Below are 16,073 nucleotides of genomic sequence, written 5' to 3'. Positions count from 1 at the left end.
TAGCTTCCTGCCAAACGAACTGTGTGGTCTACTTACGCCTAAAGCGCAACATGGCGTAGCGTAAATATCAGCAGTACGCCGCATTACTTGCATAAGTTGCGTTTTTTACTTAAGTTGAATCCGTATGTTCGTTTGGCTGGAAGCTAGTTATTTTACTTTATAAAGTTTTAAATATGGATTTTATTCTTACACAAACGCATCACTTCACTTCAGAAGGCCTTTATTAACCCCCCAGGCTGTGTGAAGCACTTTTATGATGGATGGATGCACTTTTATGGACTTTCACCAAGATGAAGGCAGCCACCATTCAGTGGGCCAACCTCGCTTGGAAACAGCCTTCCCTCTCTGCTGATTTCCTTAACAGATAAGAGCTGGTCTGAGGTCCTAAGGCTTGCGTTCTGTGCACGTATAACCGCAATAAAGCGGACGGACAGAGAAAGCCAGGTCTGGGTCTGCCTCCTCCGGGGCAGCGCTTGCAGGCTCACCACCTGGTCACACCTTTAGGGAGAGGTAGGAACCTTGGGCACATATCCAGGCCGGGGTCTCAGCTCGTGAGAGCTAGCCAGCCCAAATTCCAGGCACAACCCGTTGACCGAAAGCGAGCAAGTCCCTACCCTCTAGTAGAGACCACGCGAGCAGGAGAACTGTTTCTTTAAAAACAGAATTTTTAACTCACTGCCTGCAGTGGCTCAGGGGCGGTCTCTGCAGTGTAGTAGCACCAGAGATAAGGCCCAAGAGGATAAAGAGGGGCGCAAGATTCCCTTGTTCCCTCAGGAACCTGACGATCAGGACGTGCTACTCATACCTCTGCATCATGATGTGTGTCAAGAAAACAGAGGCAACATCATTTTGAGGGTGGAGGAAAACAGCCTACTCCAACCCATCTTGCAGGAAAGAGAGCACTGAAATGACCGAACGCTCTCAGGATCTCCTCACAGAGAGAAGACTCACTCAACGAATAGTTTCCACTTCTCATAGCGAAGCACAACTTCCTCTTTTTAGGGGGTGCTTGCTGAAGTGATGGTAACTACCATATATTCCTGTGGTAGCCACCTAAACCTCCGGGTCCAGTTTTTTTGAATGAAGGTGCCATCATGCCCCGTCCCTGAAATGAATTCAGGGGAAGTCAGGAAGGCTGTCGAGGGAACTAGGTCTGGTTGGGCCAAAAAAGAAGCAACTATCAAGACCTGCTCCATTCCTGAAGTAGCACAGTAGGTGCAGGCGACATGCACGCACAAGACAGGAGCACTGCTCAACACTAGATGTGAAGATCACTGAGCTTCAGGAGCATCTCTGCTCAACACCTAAGTGTGATAAAAATTCACTGAGCTTCAGGAGCATTTCTGCTCAACACCTGAGTGTGATGAATTTCACTGAGCTTCAGGAGCATTTCTGCTCAACACCTGAGTGTGATAAAAATCACTGAACTTGAGCAGGCGCCAAGCGACATGAATCGCATAGCCGCTTTCTTAGAAGGCTCACTGGAACACATTTCTGCGGAGCCCCGGGGTCAGCTGAGAGCCAGTGTCTGTCCAAGGGTTGTCCGCTCAGACACAACTGGCACAGGGACGAGTCCGGAGAGGCAAACAGATGTAACTGTGCGACCCCGAAGTAGTCCCTGCCCAGCTGGACCACCAGGGGATGGAGTCTCCACTCTCCCTGGCCATAGCTGTCGTGAGGCTCATCGGCGGCACGATTAAGTGGGCCGGAAGAAATAGTGGAATAAAGCGACCTCAGAAGCTTCTGACTCCAAGGAGGAGGTGACGGGTGAGTTGTGACATGCGAGGGAAGCTTAGCGCAACGGTCGCAATGTTGTGTTTTCAGACCAGTACCAGCTCGCTGAGCAGCGGTGGCTCAAAGCGAGGTGAACTGCAACAACTCGAGGTAACGAATACCAATGCAGTCAGAGGTCGACCAGGCCTCCGTTAAAGCATGCCCTTTATACATGGCCCCTCATTCGGTGTTAGTGGACCTCGTTCTAGGAGCGGTTTAACCCGGAGAAACGAAAGGTCTGATCACAGGTTGAGGGTTTGGCGGCAGGCCGGGGTGATCTGTTGTCACACAGGGCGTGCAGCTCTGCCACGGTCACTTTGTGACTCGATCATAAAGCTAGTGCTGAAGCGGTCTTCACATGGAGGAAGCCGTAGCGGGTGCGTCTGCCATATGCCCCAGGAGCCTCTGAAAGTTCTTTCAGTGGGACCCTTTCTCACTTCAAGCACCAGCCGAACACACTCTTCTTAAAGAGACGTGTTGGACCAAGTCCTTCTCCTGAACTGAAAAAGAGATACTCAGCCCGTGGGCGAGGTCTCCCAGTTGACCTGAAAACCCAACTGGCTATGGAGCACTCGAAGGGTAGGACTTGTACTGATTCTTCGCACCTTCAAACGCAAGAACATAGAATGGTCTGTGGAGCGGAAGGATAGAGATCTGAAGTACTGTCCTTCAGGTCGAACGCTGCAGGCCAACCTTGGGGACGGAGCATTTGAAAATGCATCTGTGTTAGTAATTGAACGGAGGCTTTCGAAAAAGGCCCTGTTGCAATTGACACAGGTCCAAGAAGGCCATAACCCACCACATATCTAGGGTACAATGAAGTACGTGTTTAAAGAAACCGGTCGTCATATCGGCTGGAGGAGGAGGCTATATCGCGTCCTTCGCCAGTAAGACTGCGATGTGCGCACGCAGAACAGGAGCAACGCTCAACACGTAGGTGTGATAAATATCACTAATCTTAGGAGCATCTCAGCTCAACACCTGATGAATATCACTGAGCCAGGGCAAAACCGGTCGTCATATCGGCTGGAGGAGGAGGCTATATCGCGTCCTTCGCCAGTAAGACTGCGATGTGCGCACGCAGAACAGGAGCAACGCTCAACACGTAGGTGTGATAAATATCACTAATCTTAGGAGCATCTCAGCTCAACACCTGATGAATATCACTGAGCCAGGGCAAAAGCCAAGCGAAATGAATTGCAAGCCGAGTTTGCTGGTAGTTTCGGGGCCAGGTGGAACAGTAGGAAGCATCTTTTGGCTTAACACACCGTGCCAGGGTCCAGAGAACCACAGACATACCCGAGGTGGGGCAGCGAGGTGGAGGACAGGGACCCGGCTTGGAAGGCCCGGAGGCGGCCTGAAGCAGGGTCTGAGTGTGGTGCATGACACTTACCTGTCTCTACGAGACGGCCAGGGATGTGTGAGAAGGCGGATGACCGGGTCCTCGAACCGCACCCAGCTGCCGTGCTGGCGAACAAGAGGGGGCTGAGGGGTGCAAGGCTTTACAGGGTCGCACACCGCCAGACTTGCCCTCGTGGGACCCAGGAACAGAGGAATTTGCTCTTTCTTTGAAGTGTGGGTACCGCTTGCTCCGCTTATTTTGGGAGCCAGCGGTGTAACAAACACACACACAAACAAAGACTCCACCCGGCCCTCACCCGGGGGGAGGGAGTGGATCAGTGACCAACTCCAAGAGCATTCTCCTTCATCCCTGAGTGGCCCGCTCCGGAATGCTTTTGCTGTCGCTTGCCACCTGGCTTGGCAGCACCTGGAGTGGGCTGGGCGTCTACGGTCTACTACGGCCGGCTCCATGCTGAGGCCTGGGTGGAGGCTGCTGCGGAGGCCCAGCAGGAGCGGCGGCAGGGGAACGCCCACAGCGACGAGCATGCGGAGGAACTTCCACTGGGGGCGGAGTGGAGCAGCAGCGGGCCACCGGGGCAGGATGTGACGGATGGCCTTCGTCTGCGCTTGGGCGGCAGAGAACTGTTGGACGCAGTTCTCTGCCGTGTCGCCGACCAGCCCAACCTGGGAAATTGGGGAGTCCAGGAACCGAACCTTGTCCGCATCCGCCATATCAACCAGGTTGAGCCAACGATGGCGCTCCTGGACCACAAAGGTGGACATCGCGAGACCGATCGCGCACGCCACGACACTCGTGCCCCGGAGGGCGAGGTCGGAAACACTACGGTGCTCACCTATGAGCGCACGGTCTGGGCTACCCTGGCCGATAGACCTGTAGCAGCGCCATGGCACGCAAGAGGAGGCGGCTTGCCCACAGGCTTTGCAAGCTCTGCCCGTCGGAACGGACGAGAACTCACAGGCCTTAGGGGGAGACGAGGATCACCCCAAAAGGCAGCGGCCGCCGGACACAGGTGCACCTGTGTCGTGACAGTCCGCTCCACTGGAGGGATAGCCTCGCAACCCTTCAACGCTCCTCCATCAAGGGTAGTGAGGGGGAAAAGCTATTCAGGCAGTTTCTGGCAGAGAAAGGTGCCGTCCACAACCTGGTAAGGTCTCCATGCACTTCGGGAAAGAAAAGCACTGGGGCGGCGAGCTGAGAACCAATGCGGCCCGCCCGAGATACCAATCCTCCAACCGAGACTGAACGGGACACGGTGGAGGGTTCCACTGGAGCTCGGCAACCTGGGCGGCCCGTTTCAGCATAGCTGACATTTCTGGATCTGGCTCGGGCAACGTTACACTCCCAGAGGGAGATAACACAGCCGAGTCGTCATCTCCAGAGGCCAGCTCACCCTCCGATGCTGCTATCGACATCTTATCCTCTGGGGGAACCCCAACTGAAAAAGCTGATCAGTCCATTACAGAGGGACCAGCACGTTTAACAGGAATTCCATCGGCTGCGGTGTGATGGAGGAGTGAGGAGCCCACAGGGAATGGTTACCGGCCGAGACATCCATCACTATCCTCCGATCACCCATCCCACACGGCACCCGGGGGTGGGGCATGGTAATGGGGACTTGCGCTTCGCGGATGAAGGCGAGTCTCGATCTCAACACAGCGACAGTCATATTCCCGCAATGGGAACATGAACCGTCCACAAAAGCTGCTTCAGCGTGCTGTAAGCCCAAACACGTGATGCAACAATTGTGACCGTCAGAGAGGAAATGGGAACGACGGCATCCAGAAATGCACAGGTGGAATGACATCTTGAAAAAGACGCAAATGCACCCGTTGTTGCTCTTTCAGGAAATAGGACCCATCACCAGAGCCGGAGCACACAGGGGAATGACCGCGGCAACACTGAACAGTGAACTGAAACAGTGAAGCACTCACTTTTCCACCCTCTAACCAGCCGTCAACACACACAAACATTTAGTTACTGTTAAAACAGCAGTTGAGAGCTCAAAGCTCGCGAACACCACTGCACTCGCGCTGTAGAAACCATCAGCACTGGGAGAGTCTTCCAGAAGAACACCGACACACTCGCTCATTGTAAACAACAGCACTCTTCAGAGACATCAAACGATCGGCTCCGAAGCGAAAGGCAACTAGTGCGTGCATCCACTTCCGTATTTATACCCGTGCCGCGGGGGCGGAGTGTGTGGTGTCATCACGCACGCCAATTCCCATTGGCTCGTTCAATAGTACTCGAAGACGATTGGCTCCCTGGCGTGATCCCCATTCAGCTGACTACGTATGACGTTCTCGACTGAAAGGGAACGGAGGAGAACGTCTTGGTTAATAATGTATATTACGTCAGAATGAGCTGATGAATTGGGATCTCACCTGAAAGCATCCAGTTTTTGCAGCTATATTTTACTTTTGTTATTGGAATTTTACGTCTCAAAAGAAATCTCAGAAAAAAAAGTATTATTAGAAAAAAATACACACTAAAAAGAAGCTTTCGAATCCAACATCCTGTGAGGTATGGCCAATGCCATTCAGATTCCAACTCTAAAATGAAAAGGGAGTGCGTTTTTGAATTTGTATAAACTTTTATTCTGTTAAGTATGAATTAATTAAAGGAACAAATTAAAGAAAGTCATTGAAAACATTAAAACTTTCAATTATTAAGCAGTACTTTCTGCTCATGTAATTTAGCATGCTGAGCTGTAATGGTGTAATAAAGAACACATTCAGTCATATTGTTCTGACGTCAGTGTGGGAATATTCTCATCCATGAAGGGATTAATCTGGGATGGGATGTTTCATTAAAGTTTGATAAAGTCAAGTTGTGACTGGGAAATGAAGTGATACATCAAAGGAAGCATAGTGTTAGTTGAAGAGTATGATACAGTATAAGCCTTTTTTCTTTTTTTTGTTCTAGCTAATGATTTTCTAGTTTTGACTTCAGGAAACTCTTCACAGTATTTTAAATGTATACATAAAATCAGGTTTCAAATATTACAGCAATATTCAATGACATATTTTTCTGCTTGAAGTGCAATGATAAAAATGCTGTTTTCTCTGCCTTGGTGAAATTGCCTTGAATTTCTGAAACATATTTATATGTAACAGCATCAGAACAGATCTACCTTTTCATGCATCTCCTGACCTTGGTATTACTTTGGCAAACAGACGTGTGTATGTGTACATGTTATGGTTTGGGGACAAAACTGACTACCAAAGGGAGCTAAATTCGACAATGCCTCCTCAGTTGGAAAATTGCTTCAAAAAATAAAGAAAATGCTTTTTTATTCTAAAAATAAAATAAAAATGTGTGCGTCTAATGTTTGTTCATGTCTTGTATTTGTGTACCAGTGTAGGCGTCTATGAATAATCTATGCCACCCCCTCCATGATTCTTTGAAGCAGCTCCTCATGTTCACAGTAACCCACTGCAGCACATCAAAAACCCTTTGAGCACCAAAGCTGAGAACGAGAACAAGATAAAAGCAGACACAACTAATTTAGATTGACAAAATCAAAAAGGAAGAAGTGATTCACATCTTTTGTTCCCTTTTATGTCACAAAAAAACCCTCTTTTTGGTAATAAAAAACATGCTTGTACCATTAGTGTTTGCAGAAAGCAGTAAAACATCTATACTGTCAATTTACAATTTACAAACATCATAAGCAGAGACAATTTAAACCATCATGTTATGCTGGCATTCAAGTGTACAACACAATCAAATTACAGCTAGAAGACACATTACTATAGCAAAAAAATACTACAAATCTTTGCTGGCTTAAAGATAAAGTCAAAAGAGAGGCTGAAGAAGAAGACTCAAACACTTACTCTAAGACTCCTTATTGGAAGAAGCTGTAGTGCAAGTTCCCTGAGATGGGAGTTACTTTTTCACTCCAGCCCTCCTGTTTTCCCACAGAGCAATCTAAAGTGGCCTTCACCATCACGCTTCTGATCAGGCTAGCGACAGAATGGGGAATGGCGATGTGGGACAATGGACATGAATGTTGAAGCTCGTAGCAAGAATTTTTCGGAGGAGCTCCGCAAATTTTCGACCGCTCCACTCTAGGGACAGAGGTAGCGCAGGCTTTATCATTGCTGCAACAGGGAGGTCTGTCTGTTTCTGACTACTCTATCGAATTTTGCACGCTCGCTGCGTCATGCGGATTGAATGCCAAGGCGCAGTGGGATAATTTCCTTCACGGGCTGGCAGAGTACATCAAGGACGAGATTTATTCTCTCAAATTATCTCCCAGCCTTGACGGATTAGTCAACCTTGCCATCCAAGTTGACAACCGAATAGCTCTCCTTTCCCAGCATCAGAGGGGCGTATCCTCTCACAAGCTCTTCTTCAGCTTGGCCTCTGGAGTGGGGGGTGGAGCAACTTCTCAGCATCTTGTCTTGTCTGAGGAGGAGCCCATGCAGATCAGGAGAGCCCGGCTGACTGTTACTGAGCAGCGTCTGACCAACAATCTGTGCCTGTGGGGAAGCGAGGCATGTGGCGGCCTCGTGTCCATTGAAGAGGCGTGAGCTTCACTAATACTCTGCTGCCCTCTGGTGGTCGTTCCGTCCTCCAGACCTTATTGCAATTTAATGGGGCTGCTCATCAGGTGTAAGCTTTCATCTATTCTGTGACGGAGGGGGATTTTATGAACACCGAGCTGGCTGCTTATGTGTTCTGCCTGTTCCACTGGCCGAGTCAATTTCAGCCAGGACTCTCTGCGGCACCCACTTCACTAGGATTAGCCATTCACATTTTCGGGCAACTATGCAAAGAAGATTCGTTTTCTCCTCATTCACTCTCCCTCCACTTCAGTGGTTTTGGGACACACCTGGCTGGTCAAGCATAACCCTCACATTGACTGGGCTCTCAATTCTGTGCTGGCATGGAGCCCTATTTATTTATCTCAATGTTTGGGTCCTGCGTTTTCTCCTGTAATGTCCTGTTTTGAAGGTGTTGCTAGAGGAGCCGGTGAGGCTGGTGAGTGTACCGCAGGCTTACCATGACTTGAGAGCGGTTTTCACTAAGTCCCGAGCTTCATCTCTTCCTCTGGACCGCCCGTACGACATGTGCGATAGAGCTGTAGCCTGGCACTTCTCCGTCTAGGAGGTGCCTTTACTTTCATTCTGGGCCTGAGAGGGAGGCCATGGAGAAGTGTATTCATGATTCTCAGGTAGCTGGCATCCTCCGGCCCTCTTCCTCTCCGGTTGGGGTGGGGTTCTTCTTCGTTGAGAAGAAAGATGGATCGCTGCGTCTCTGTATTTTCGGGGCTTGAATGGGACGAATGGGAGATCGCCTTTAACACCCCCACGGGGCACTTTGAACATTTGGTCATGCCTTTTGGGCTTTTCAAACTCCCTGGCGGTCTTCCAGGCACTCGCCAATTACGTGCTCAGAGACATGGTCGACCGGTTTGTATTTGTTTACCTCAACGACATCCTGATCTTCTCCCAGAACGAGCGCGACCATGTCAAGCACATCAGATGAGTGCTCCAGCGGCTGCTTGAGAATCGTTTATTCGCCAAGGTAGAGAAGTGCGAGTTTCAGTGAGTTTGGGATTTATTCTTTCACCCAAGGGCATCCGAATGGATCTCGCCAATGTAAAAGCGGTTGCTGATTGGCCCACCCCAGATAGTTGTAGAGCTGTTCAGCGATTTCTGAGGTTTGCCCATTTTTACAAGCGGTTCATTCGGAATTTGAGCCAGGTCGCCCTGCCTCTAACTGATCTAACCTCCACTCGAATTCTCTTTTGGTCGTCGCAGGCCCAGGCTTAGTTTACAAACTTAAAGAATCCCCGCACCTTTTTTCTCATCATTTAGCCCCCTAGGAACAGAATTATTACATCGGGAATAGGGAGTAACTGGCTGTTAAGTTGGTGCTGGAGGAATGGCGCCACTGGTTAGAGGGTGCAGAGGTCCCTTTTATAGTTTGGACCGGTCATAAAAATTACATCCGCATAAAAAGTACATCCGCACCGCTTAACGGCTAAATTCTCAACAGGCTTACTGGGCACTGTTTTTCGGTCGGTTCAATTTCAACATCTCCTCCCACGTCCAAGAATGGCAAGCCCAACACACTGGGCTCTGTGCAATGTCACGGATCTCATGGGGTGCCCTGAGAGCCTGTTGTTTGTGCCCGAATCGGTCCAAACTAGCGTCCTACAGTGGGGCCACTCATCCGTACTAGCTCGCCACCCAGTAACGACTCGGTTTTGGTGGCCGTCCATGGCTCGGGACTCTCATCACTTCGTATCGGCCTGTCCGGTTTGTGCTGTGAGCAAGGGCGCCAATCGACCCCAGGCAGGGCTACTCCAGCCACTGCCAGTCCCTTCGAGGCCCTGGTCACAAATAGCTGTGGATTTCATCACAGGCCTACCCCTGTCTAGCATGGTAGTCCTCACTGTGGTGAGCAGGTTCTGGAAGGTGGCCCATTTTATTCCCCTCCCCAAATTGCCTTCAGCGAGGGAGACAACGACTCTTGTCTTGGATCACATTTCGCATAATCATGGCCTCCCTGTGAACGTAGTCTCTGACAGGGGCCCTCAATTTGTATCTAAGTTTTGGGTAGATTTTTGTCGACAACTGGGAGCGACTGTGAGTCTTTCCTCCAGGTATCACACGCAGACGGACAGGCCAAGCTAACCAATATCTGGAGAGGGTATTGCGCTGTGGCTTCTGCAGAACCATCATCTTGGAGTTCCAGATTAACCATGGTTGAGTATGTGCATAACTCCCTCCTGGTCTTATCTACTGGTTTGTCTCCCTTCCAGTGCTGTTTAGGCTACCAGCCACCATTATTCCCCTCCCAAGAATCCAACGCGTTGTTCCGTCAGCACACTCGTTTTTTCAGAGATGCCTCCATACGTGGAGGATCGCAAGAGAAGCCCTCACTCGGACTGTGACAGAAACAAGGCGTCAGCAGACTGTCACCGTTTTAAGCCCCCACTTTATGTGTGCTTTAAGAAGGTCTGGTTATTTTCCCAGGACATTCCTCTTAAACTTCCTGCATATAAACTGGGTCCCAAATTTATTAGACCATTTTCCATCACCAAGGTGCTCAGTCCAGTATCAGCTCGATTCAAATTCAGCCCCCATTTTAAGAATATCCACCCGTTTTTCATGTCTCTAAGATCAAGCCCGTCATTCAGTCCCAGACGTCTGCCCGGTTGCTTTTTCGGCTTCCCTGTTGTCTGTGTTGTCCTGTCATTTTCTGCAGCTCGTGTCCTGGGCAATCAGCGCTGATTTTGCAGTGCGGATGTGTGCAGATCACGAGTTGATTGACCTCACCTGTCGCTTGTTACCTTTCCCTTATATTTTCTGCTGTGTCTGCCCCTTGTTGTCAGTAGATTTTTGTGTGCAGTTGGATCTATGCTGTGTGGACGGCTCTGGAGCTCTCACACATCCCTTTTGTCTACACTTTGGATGTTGTTTATTCCCAAAAGTGTCTAATAAACTGTTAAACGAACCCTCTGCTTTTGAGTCCTCCATTCACGCAGCTTCTTGACACAATTTTTGTGTAAATTTGTCTATTCAAGTGCAAGAAGACATGAAACAGAACTCAATTCAGTATTCCCGCGCTGTCTGAAGCCTGGTTTATATTCGTGTCCACATGAGCATGAAAATTATGTCATTGCAGTGTGGGTAACTTTTGCAACACTTGCACAACTTCTATGCGACTCTGAACGAGCAGGTACATCTGTACTGGCATATTACCAACATGCAGTTTGCGCTTGTCTAAATTAATTGCTAACATTTACAAAATGAGCCTACAATGGCAGAAACAAGCTTGTTTAAAAAATGTCCATGTTTAATAAAAATGTTCATGAAATCAAAAGAAATTCCATTGCTCTCATCCCGGGTCAGGAAGCTCTGCTCTGCGGCTCTCTTCTTGAGCATGTATTGGCCACGTCTAGTTCGGAGGAGCTAGATGTAGAGGGATTTGAGACAGATGTTATCAGTGAGACCGCCTCCTCCACGCTTTGTTTAACTTTGTCGCCGTTGAACAGGAAGTTGCTCATGACAGACAAGATGAGCGATTTCAGCTGCGCAGAGCCACAGATTAGACAGATTTCACAGATTACAGATTCAACGGTGATTTGAGTCACAACGAGATTATGTGACCCACTGTCTCACATGCCGCGCTCTCTCTCCAGCTTAAATAAAGGTAGATGTTGTAAGATGATGTAACTCCTTTCTCTTTGGCTGCCCTCCTTCCAGAATAGCTGGAGGTGAGGATGCACACTACTCTGGGCAAAATAGGCAATAAGCATTGCCATTTGTTTTCACTGCTCACTTAACTAACAAGTAATAGCTTGGCTCCATGACAGTCCATTTAAATGTCAATACATCTTTCTATTGTAACTGCATTGCTGCAGGGGACAACTTATGGCTTATAATAATCACAGGATGCTCCTTACCTTGTATTGTCTGTGAAAGAACAATCCCAAGTCCAATTTCTGATGTGTCCGTCCGAAAGATGATGGGTCTGTTGAAATTTTGAGGCATGAAGAACCGCCTCTATTTTTGCCTCTTTCAGAACCTGTCAACACCACTCTCTCGTCCTGTCACTTCTTTGTCAGGTCCTTTAGAGGGCAAGCTATTGAGAAGAAGTTAAGAATGAAACAAACAGTAGTATCTGGCCAACCTTGTCCAAGAAGTTGCCACTTATGCTTGGTAAGGCTGCAACATCCCCCTAAAACTGCCCTAGTACTGCCAATGGCCCCCAGGAAAACTGAGCACTGTCTTTTTCTTTTACTGAAGCAACTATAGGGCGCTTTTTCTTTTAATCGAATCAACAGTTAACAGTTCTGGATTCTGGTTCTAAGTTCCTCCAAATGTTCTGGTTCATTTGGTTCCATTAAAGAAGTCATGACATAAGGAATCACTGAAGGAAGCCCAGTAAGTGCCTGTTGGTCCTCTCAGTCACAATAAAGACAAAACTTTAATTAAAAATCTAAATGGATTAGATATAGAACGCACACAAACTTTGTTCCCTTTGGAATGACTAAAAAGCTGTCCCTCACATCAATTCATTTTAATATTTAACAATATTATTGTTCTGACTGCATTGGCACCATTGTATGAGAACTGAACTGAGCTGGACGATGAAATTGCTGTTTTCTCCAGAGCTGCTGTATAGATGAATGAACTACATTAATAACTAATGATTTTTACAACATAATTGAATTGGCTCCAGATTCGGATTCGGAGTTCTTCCTAACTTCTGATTAGCCAGTGTGTTCAGGAGATCAACAGACGTGTCTATGATTGCCTACATTGCTCAATGCTGCAAAAACACATAGATATAGAACATTTGACACTCTCCAGAGTACAAACACAAATACGCACTGGTGCATTGCTAAATCTGTGTGGACAATATGCTAATATTACATCGGATGGTGCTCTTGCTTTTGTTTGAATGTGCTCATCACCCTCTAGCACCTTTCATAAGAACCCGGCCTGCATTGAAGCAGCATTTTGTAGGGTCAGGTTTAAAATTAAAGTCAAAATCAGTTCCAAAATCTTTTGAACATGCCTGATTTTTAACCTTACTTGGCCTGCATCTTAGTCTCTGGTATAATGTAGAGCTGCTCCATCATCACGTTATTATGCTGTATGACATTAATTCTTCAGAGGGGAGGTGTAAATACATCCAAAAAATGCCCAGGAGTTCTTTCAGCTGCTTTTTCTGGGTCAGTGAAAGCAGATTTCCTAGTAATGGCTCTATCAGGGTCTCCGCTGCAACTGTGGGTTTAGATGCACCCACTTCTTCATGAGGTTTATATGATAGCAGAAACTCTCTTCTTCCCCTGAATAAATAGCTTAACTGGTGTAAATCCAGGGCTGTGTTATGACTGCTTAAATACCTACTGGTCCTAGCAAGGTAAGATAAGCACACACACAGAGAGTTCTATCTATCTTTTTTTCTTACCTAGGTGTTTGATCAGTTTTAATTCTCTGATTCGTTTAATTTAATTGTTTGTGCAATTGAATACTTTGTCTGCTTTTTAAGTTGCGTTGTTCAACCTGCAGAACCTAGATCAGACATGTGACGGTGTGAATTGAAGAAGACTCTAAGTCCAAAGGCTCCAATACAAACGATTTACACACATACACACACACACACACACACACACACACATACACACACACACACATACACACACACACACACACAATCATGAACAAAGTTAACTCTTGGTCCTATTCTTTCACAGCCTTGCAATTACTCTATGGTCTGTTTTCGTATTGCCCCAAAAGGCCTTGATCCAGGTCTGCCACTGCAAAAAGGCAACTGCCCCCCGATTCAGGACTAAGTCCACCACAACTCGTGCCTTTAAGAGTTGGTGGTGCAGGGACCCACAGTGGGCATTGGGACATGGGCATTTGAGCAGGTCTGGGTCTGGGCCTTGAAGCAATGTCGGTCCTGGTTTTCGGTCTTGGAGTTGTGGTGGATGAATCGGGGGGCAGTGGCCTTTTTGCAGTGGCAGACCTGGATCAAGGCCTTTTGGGTGTTTATGCTGGTGTTTAGCAATTATGAATTTTTCATCTAGGACTCAGGAGTCCTAGATGAAAAATTCAGAATTGCTAAACACCAGCATAGTTTTGCATGCTGGGACCAACATGGGTTGCTGGTTTCTGGTTCCCAGCATGGGGATTGGAAGTGCTGGTGACCCAGACACAGCAGCTTAGTTTCGTTTAAGAACAGAATGACACTATGTTTCCATCCACCTATTGTTATGCACATTTTGGAATATCACATAAAAACTGCTAGATGGAAATCCCAAGATGGTCATAAATTCTAAAAATGCGCATAAAAAATGTATGTACTCGTTTGAGTCTGATAAATTTTTTATACAAGCATAGAACAAGCATGAGCATAGAACTGTCTTGACTGCACATAAATAAAATTTGCAACTTTTAGATGGAAACAATTAATGCAAGCTCTAACCAGCCTGGAAAAATATGGAATTCATGCTGATTTATTCTGGATTCTTCAGCAAGGTTACCTGAACATTAAAAAAATGTTACCAAGGCTCGAACTTTTGACCAAACAGTTTGAAATAATATAGGGCGCTGTTGTCATCTGCATAGTAATGCTCTCTCTCTCTCTCTCTCTCTCTCTCTCTCTCTCTCTCTCTCTCTCTCTCTCTCTCTCTCTCTCTCTCTCTCTCTCTCTCTCTCTCTCTCTCTCTCTCTCTCTCTCTCTCTCTCTCTCTGTACACAAGTTCTGGAAGACCTCATCAATGCTGAAGGCATCTTTGCTCTTTTGCATTATTGTGGTTTGGTGTTAATGTGTGTGGGCTCAGGGCATCACTGCATTAGTGTGGTGGATGGGTGTTGGTGGGCGAGAGTGTGTGTGGGTGCTGCGAATTGGCTGGTACAACAATGTGCTGTGTGGGCGAAAGAGAGAACTCTTTGAAAAAAATGGAATGAAAGGGTGAAATGATGCAGTGAATATGGAGGAGGATCAAAGAAAACACATTAATCAATGGAAAAGAGAATATATGCATATCTGTTTCATAGACCTCTAATGAAAATAAAGGGTTTGTTTGTGATACCCTCTGCATTTTCACCAGAGATTCAGTTCGATTACAAATCATCACATGAATGATAAACACCAAATTCGTTATCAGTTTAATAGTAAAGATTAAATTCAACACACTTTTAATTTTCACCTTTCGTCATGCAGTACTCTTAATACTGCATATTATATGAGAGCTTTAAAAGTGGTGAATTGACAGGATTTACCTTTACCTGTCCACTTATAATAAAGTGTTCTTTTGGTTGCGCTTCTTCGCTTAATGGATCAGTTCTGTTATGAATATTGGTGTCCAAACTTAGCTAGAATTCAGTATAAGTACATTTTCATTTTTTGTACTTTCATCACACCATCAAAATGACACATCACTTCTTGTCACTTCCTGTTCATCTAAGCTCTAGATCCAGCAAATTCATTCAGCTGGCAAAATCTCAATGATTTACAGAAATTAGAATTTTTACTAGAAACAAATATACATATTTGTTTGTGATATATAAAACGTTATCTGTATTTTCACCTTATCTTCCAATACAACTAATGAAACATCTTTGAAAAAAAGATACATTTACTTCAGCAAAATTGTTTACTTACATTCTACTAATACTCGTAATACTGTCATAAAAAAGCAAGTGGGTTCCTTTATTAGTTTTATATAACTGTTAATGAAAAATATTTGACATTGGGTAAAAAAAAAAAAAAACAGAACAAACTACTGACAGAACAACAAAAACAGAATTCAGACTAAAAAAAGACAGTGCAATTCAATCATCCACACACCAAAACATTGAGCAAAAGCTGCAGTATAACCTTCTACACAATCTACACAGAGGAGCAGATTCTTTACCTGCTGATATGATGATTCCATGTCCATGATAACCGCAGAAAAAGAGCACACGGAGTGAAGAGAGAAACATTGACACACTCTTGCCCTCGCTCCCTTGCTCCCTCCCGCTCTCTCTCTTTCTCTCTCACCAACAAATTATGTAAGGGATAACGTACACTCCGCCAGTCATAACCACCAAATAAACCGACAAGGCAATCAGGACGCCAACGCCAAGCGGAGCCAATTATTACACAGCTACTCATCAAATAAATTAAATATTGATATAAATGAAATTATTTACTATGTGAGAAGAAAAAGATAACAGAGTGTTACAAGAAATATGAAACCTGTAGAGAAAGAAATCTGTTGCCTAGGTGAAGAGTCAATTATGGCCTGGTTTCACAGACAGGGCTCAGATTAGGCCTTAGTTCAATTAGGACATTTAAGTAGCTTTTATAAACGTTCCTTAGAAGGAAAAAAACATTACTGATGTGCATCTTGAGACAAAACAATGGCACTGACATATTTTAAGATATCTCTGTGCAAATTGCTTTAACTTAAAACAGC

The 16,073-nt window shown here is 46.3% G+C and overlaps 1 protein-coding gene across 4 annotated transcripts in view; it reads right to left on the bottom strand.

Moving 5' to 3' along the window:
• Positions 1–15,636, bottom strand: part of ccdc136b (coiled-coil domain containing 136b) — a 41,300-nt gene extending 25,664 nt beyond the window's left edge. For 3 of the 4 annotated variants that reach the window (XM_056245694.1, XM_056245696.1, XM_056245697.1), the window contains exons 1-2: positions 15,528–15,636; positions 11,559–11,737 (exon numbers count right to left, since the gene is read on the bottom strand). The gene's annotated coding sequence lies outside the window, so the exon portion shown is untranslated. The remainder of the gene's footprint in view (positions 1–11,558; positions 11,738–15,527) is intronic. The other variant, XM_056245695.1, reaches the window with a different exon arrangement.
• Between the last annotated feature and the right edge of the window lie 437 nt (positions 15,637–16,073).

Source organism: Rhinichthys klamathensis, unplaced genomic scaffold (assembly GCF_029890125.1).
Source record: "Rhinichthys klamathensis goyatoka isolate OS25496 unplaced genomic scaffold, OSU_Roscu_1.1 h1tg000033l_1, whole genome shotgun sequence".
NCBI lineage: Eukaryota > Metazoa > Chordata > Actinopteri > Cypriniformes > Leuciscidae > Rhinichthys > Rhinichthys klamathensis.
The sequence above is the reverse complement of the archived record's forward strand: the minus strand, read 5'-3'. Positions and strand labels throughout refer to the sequence as shown.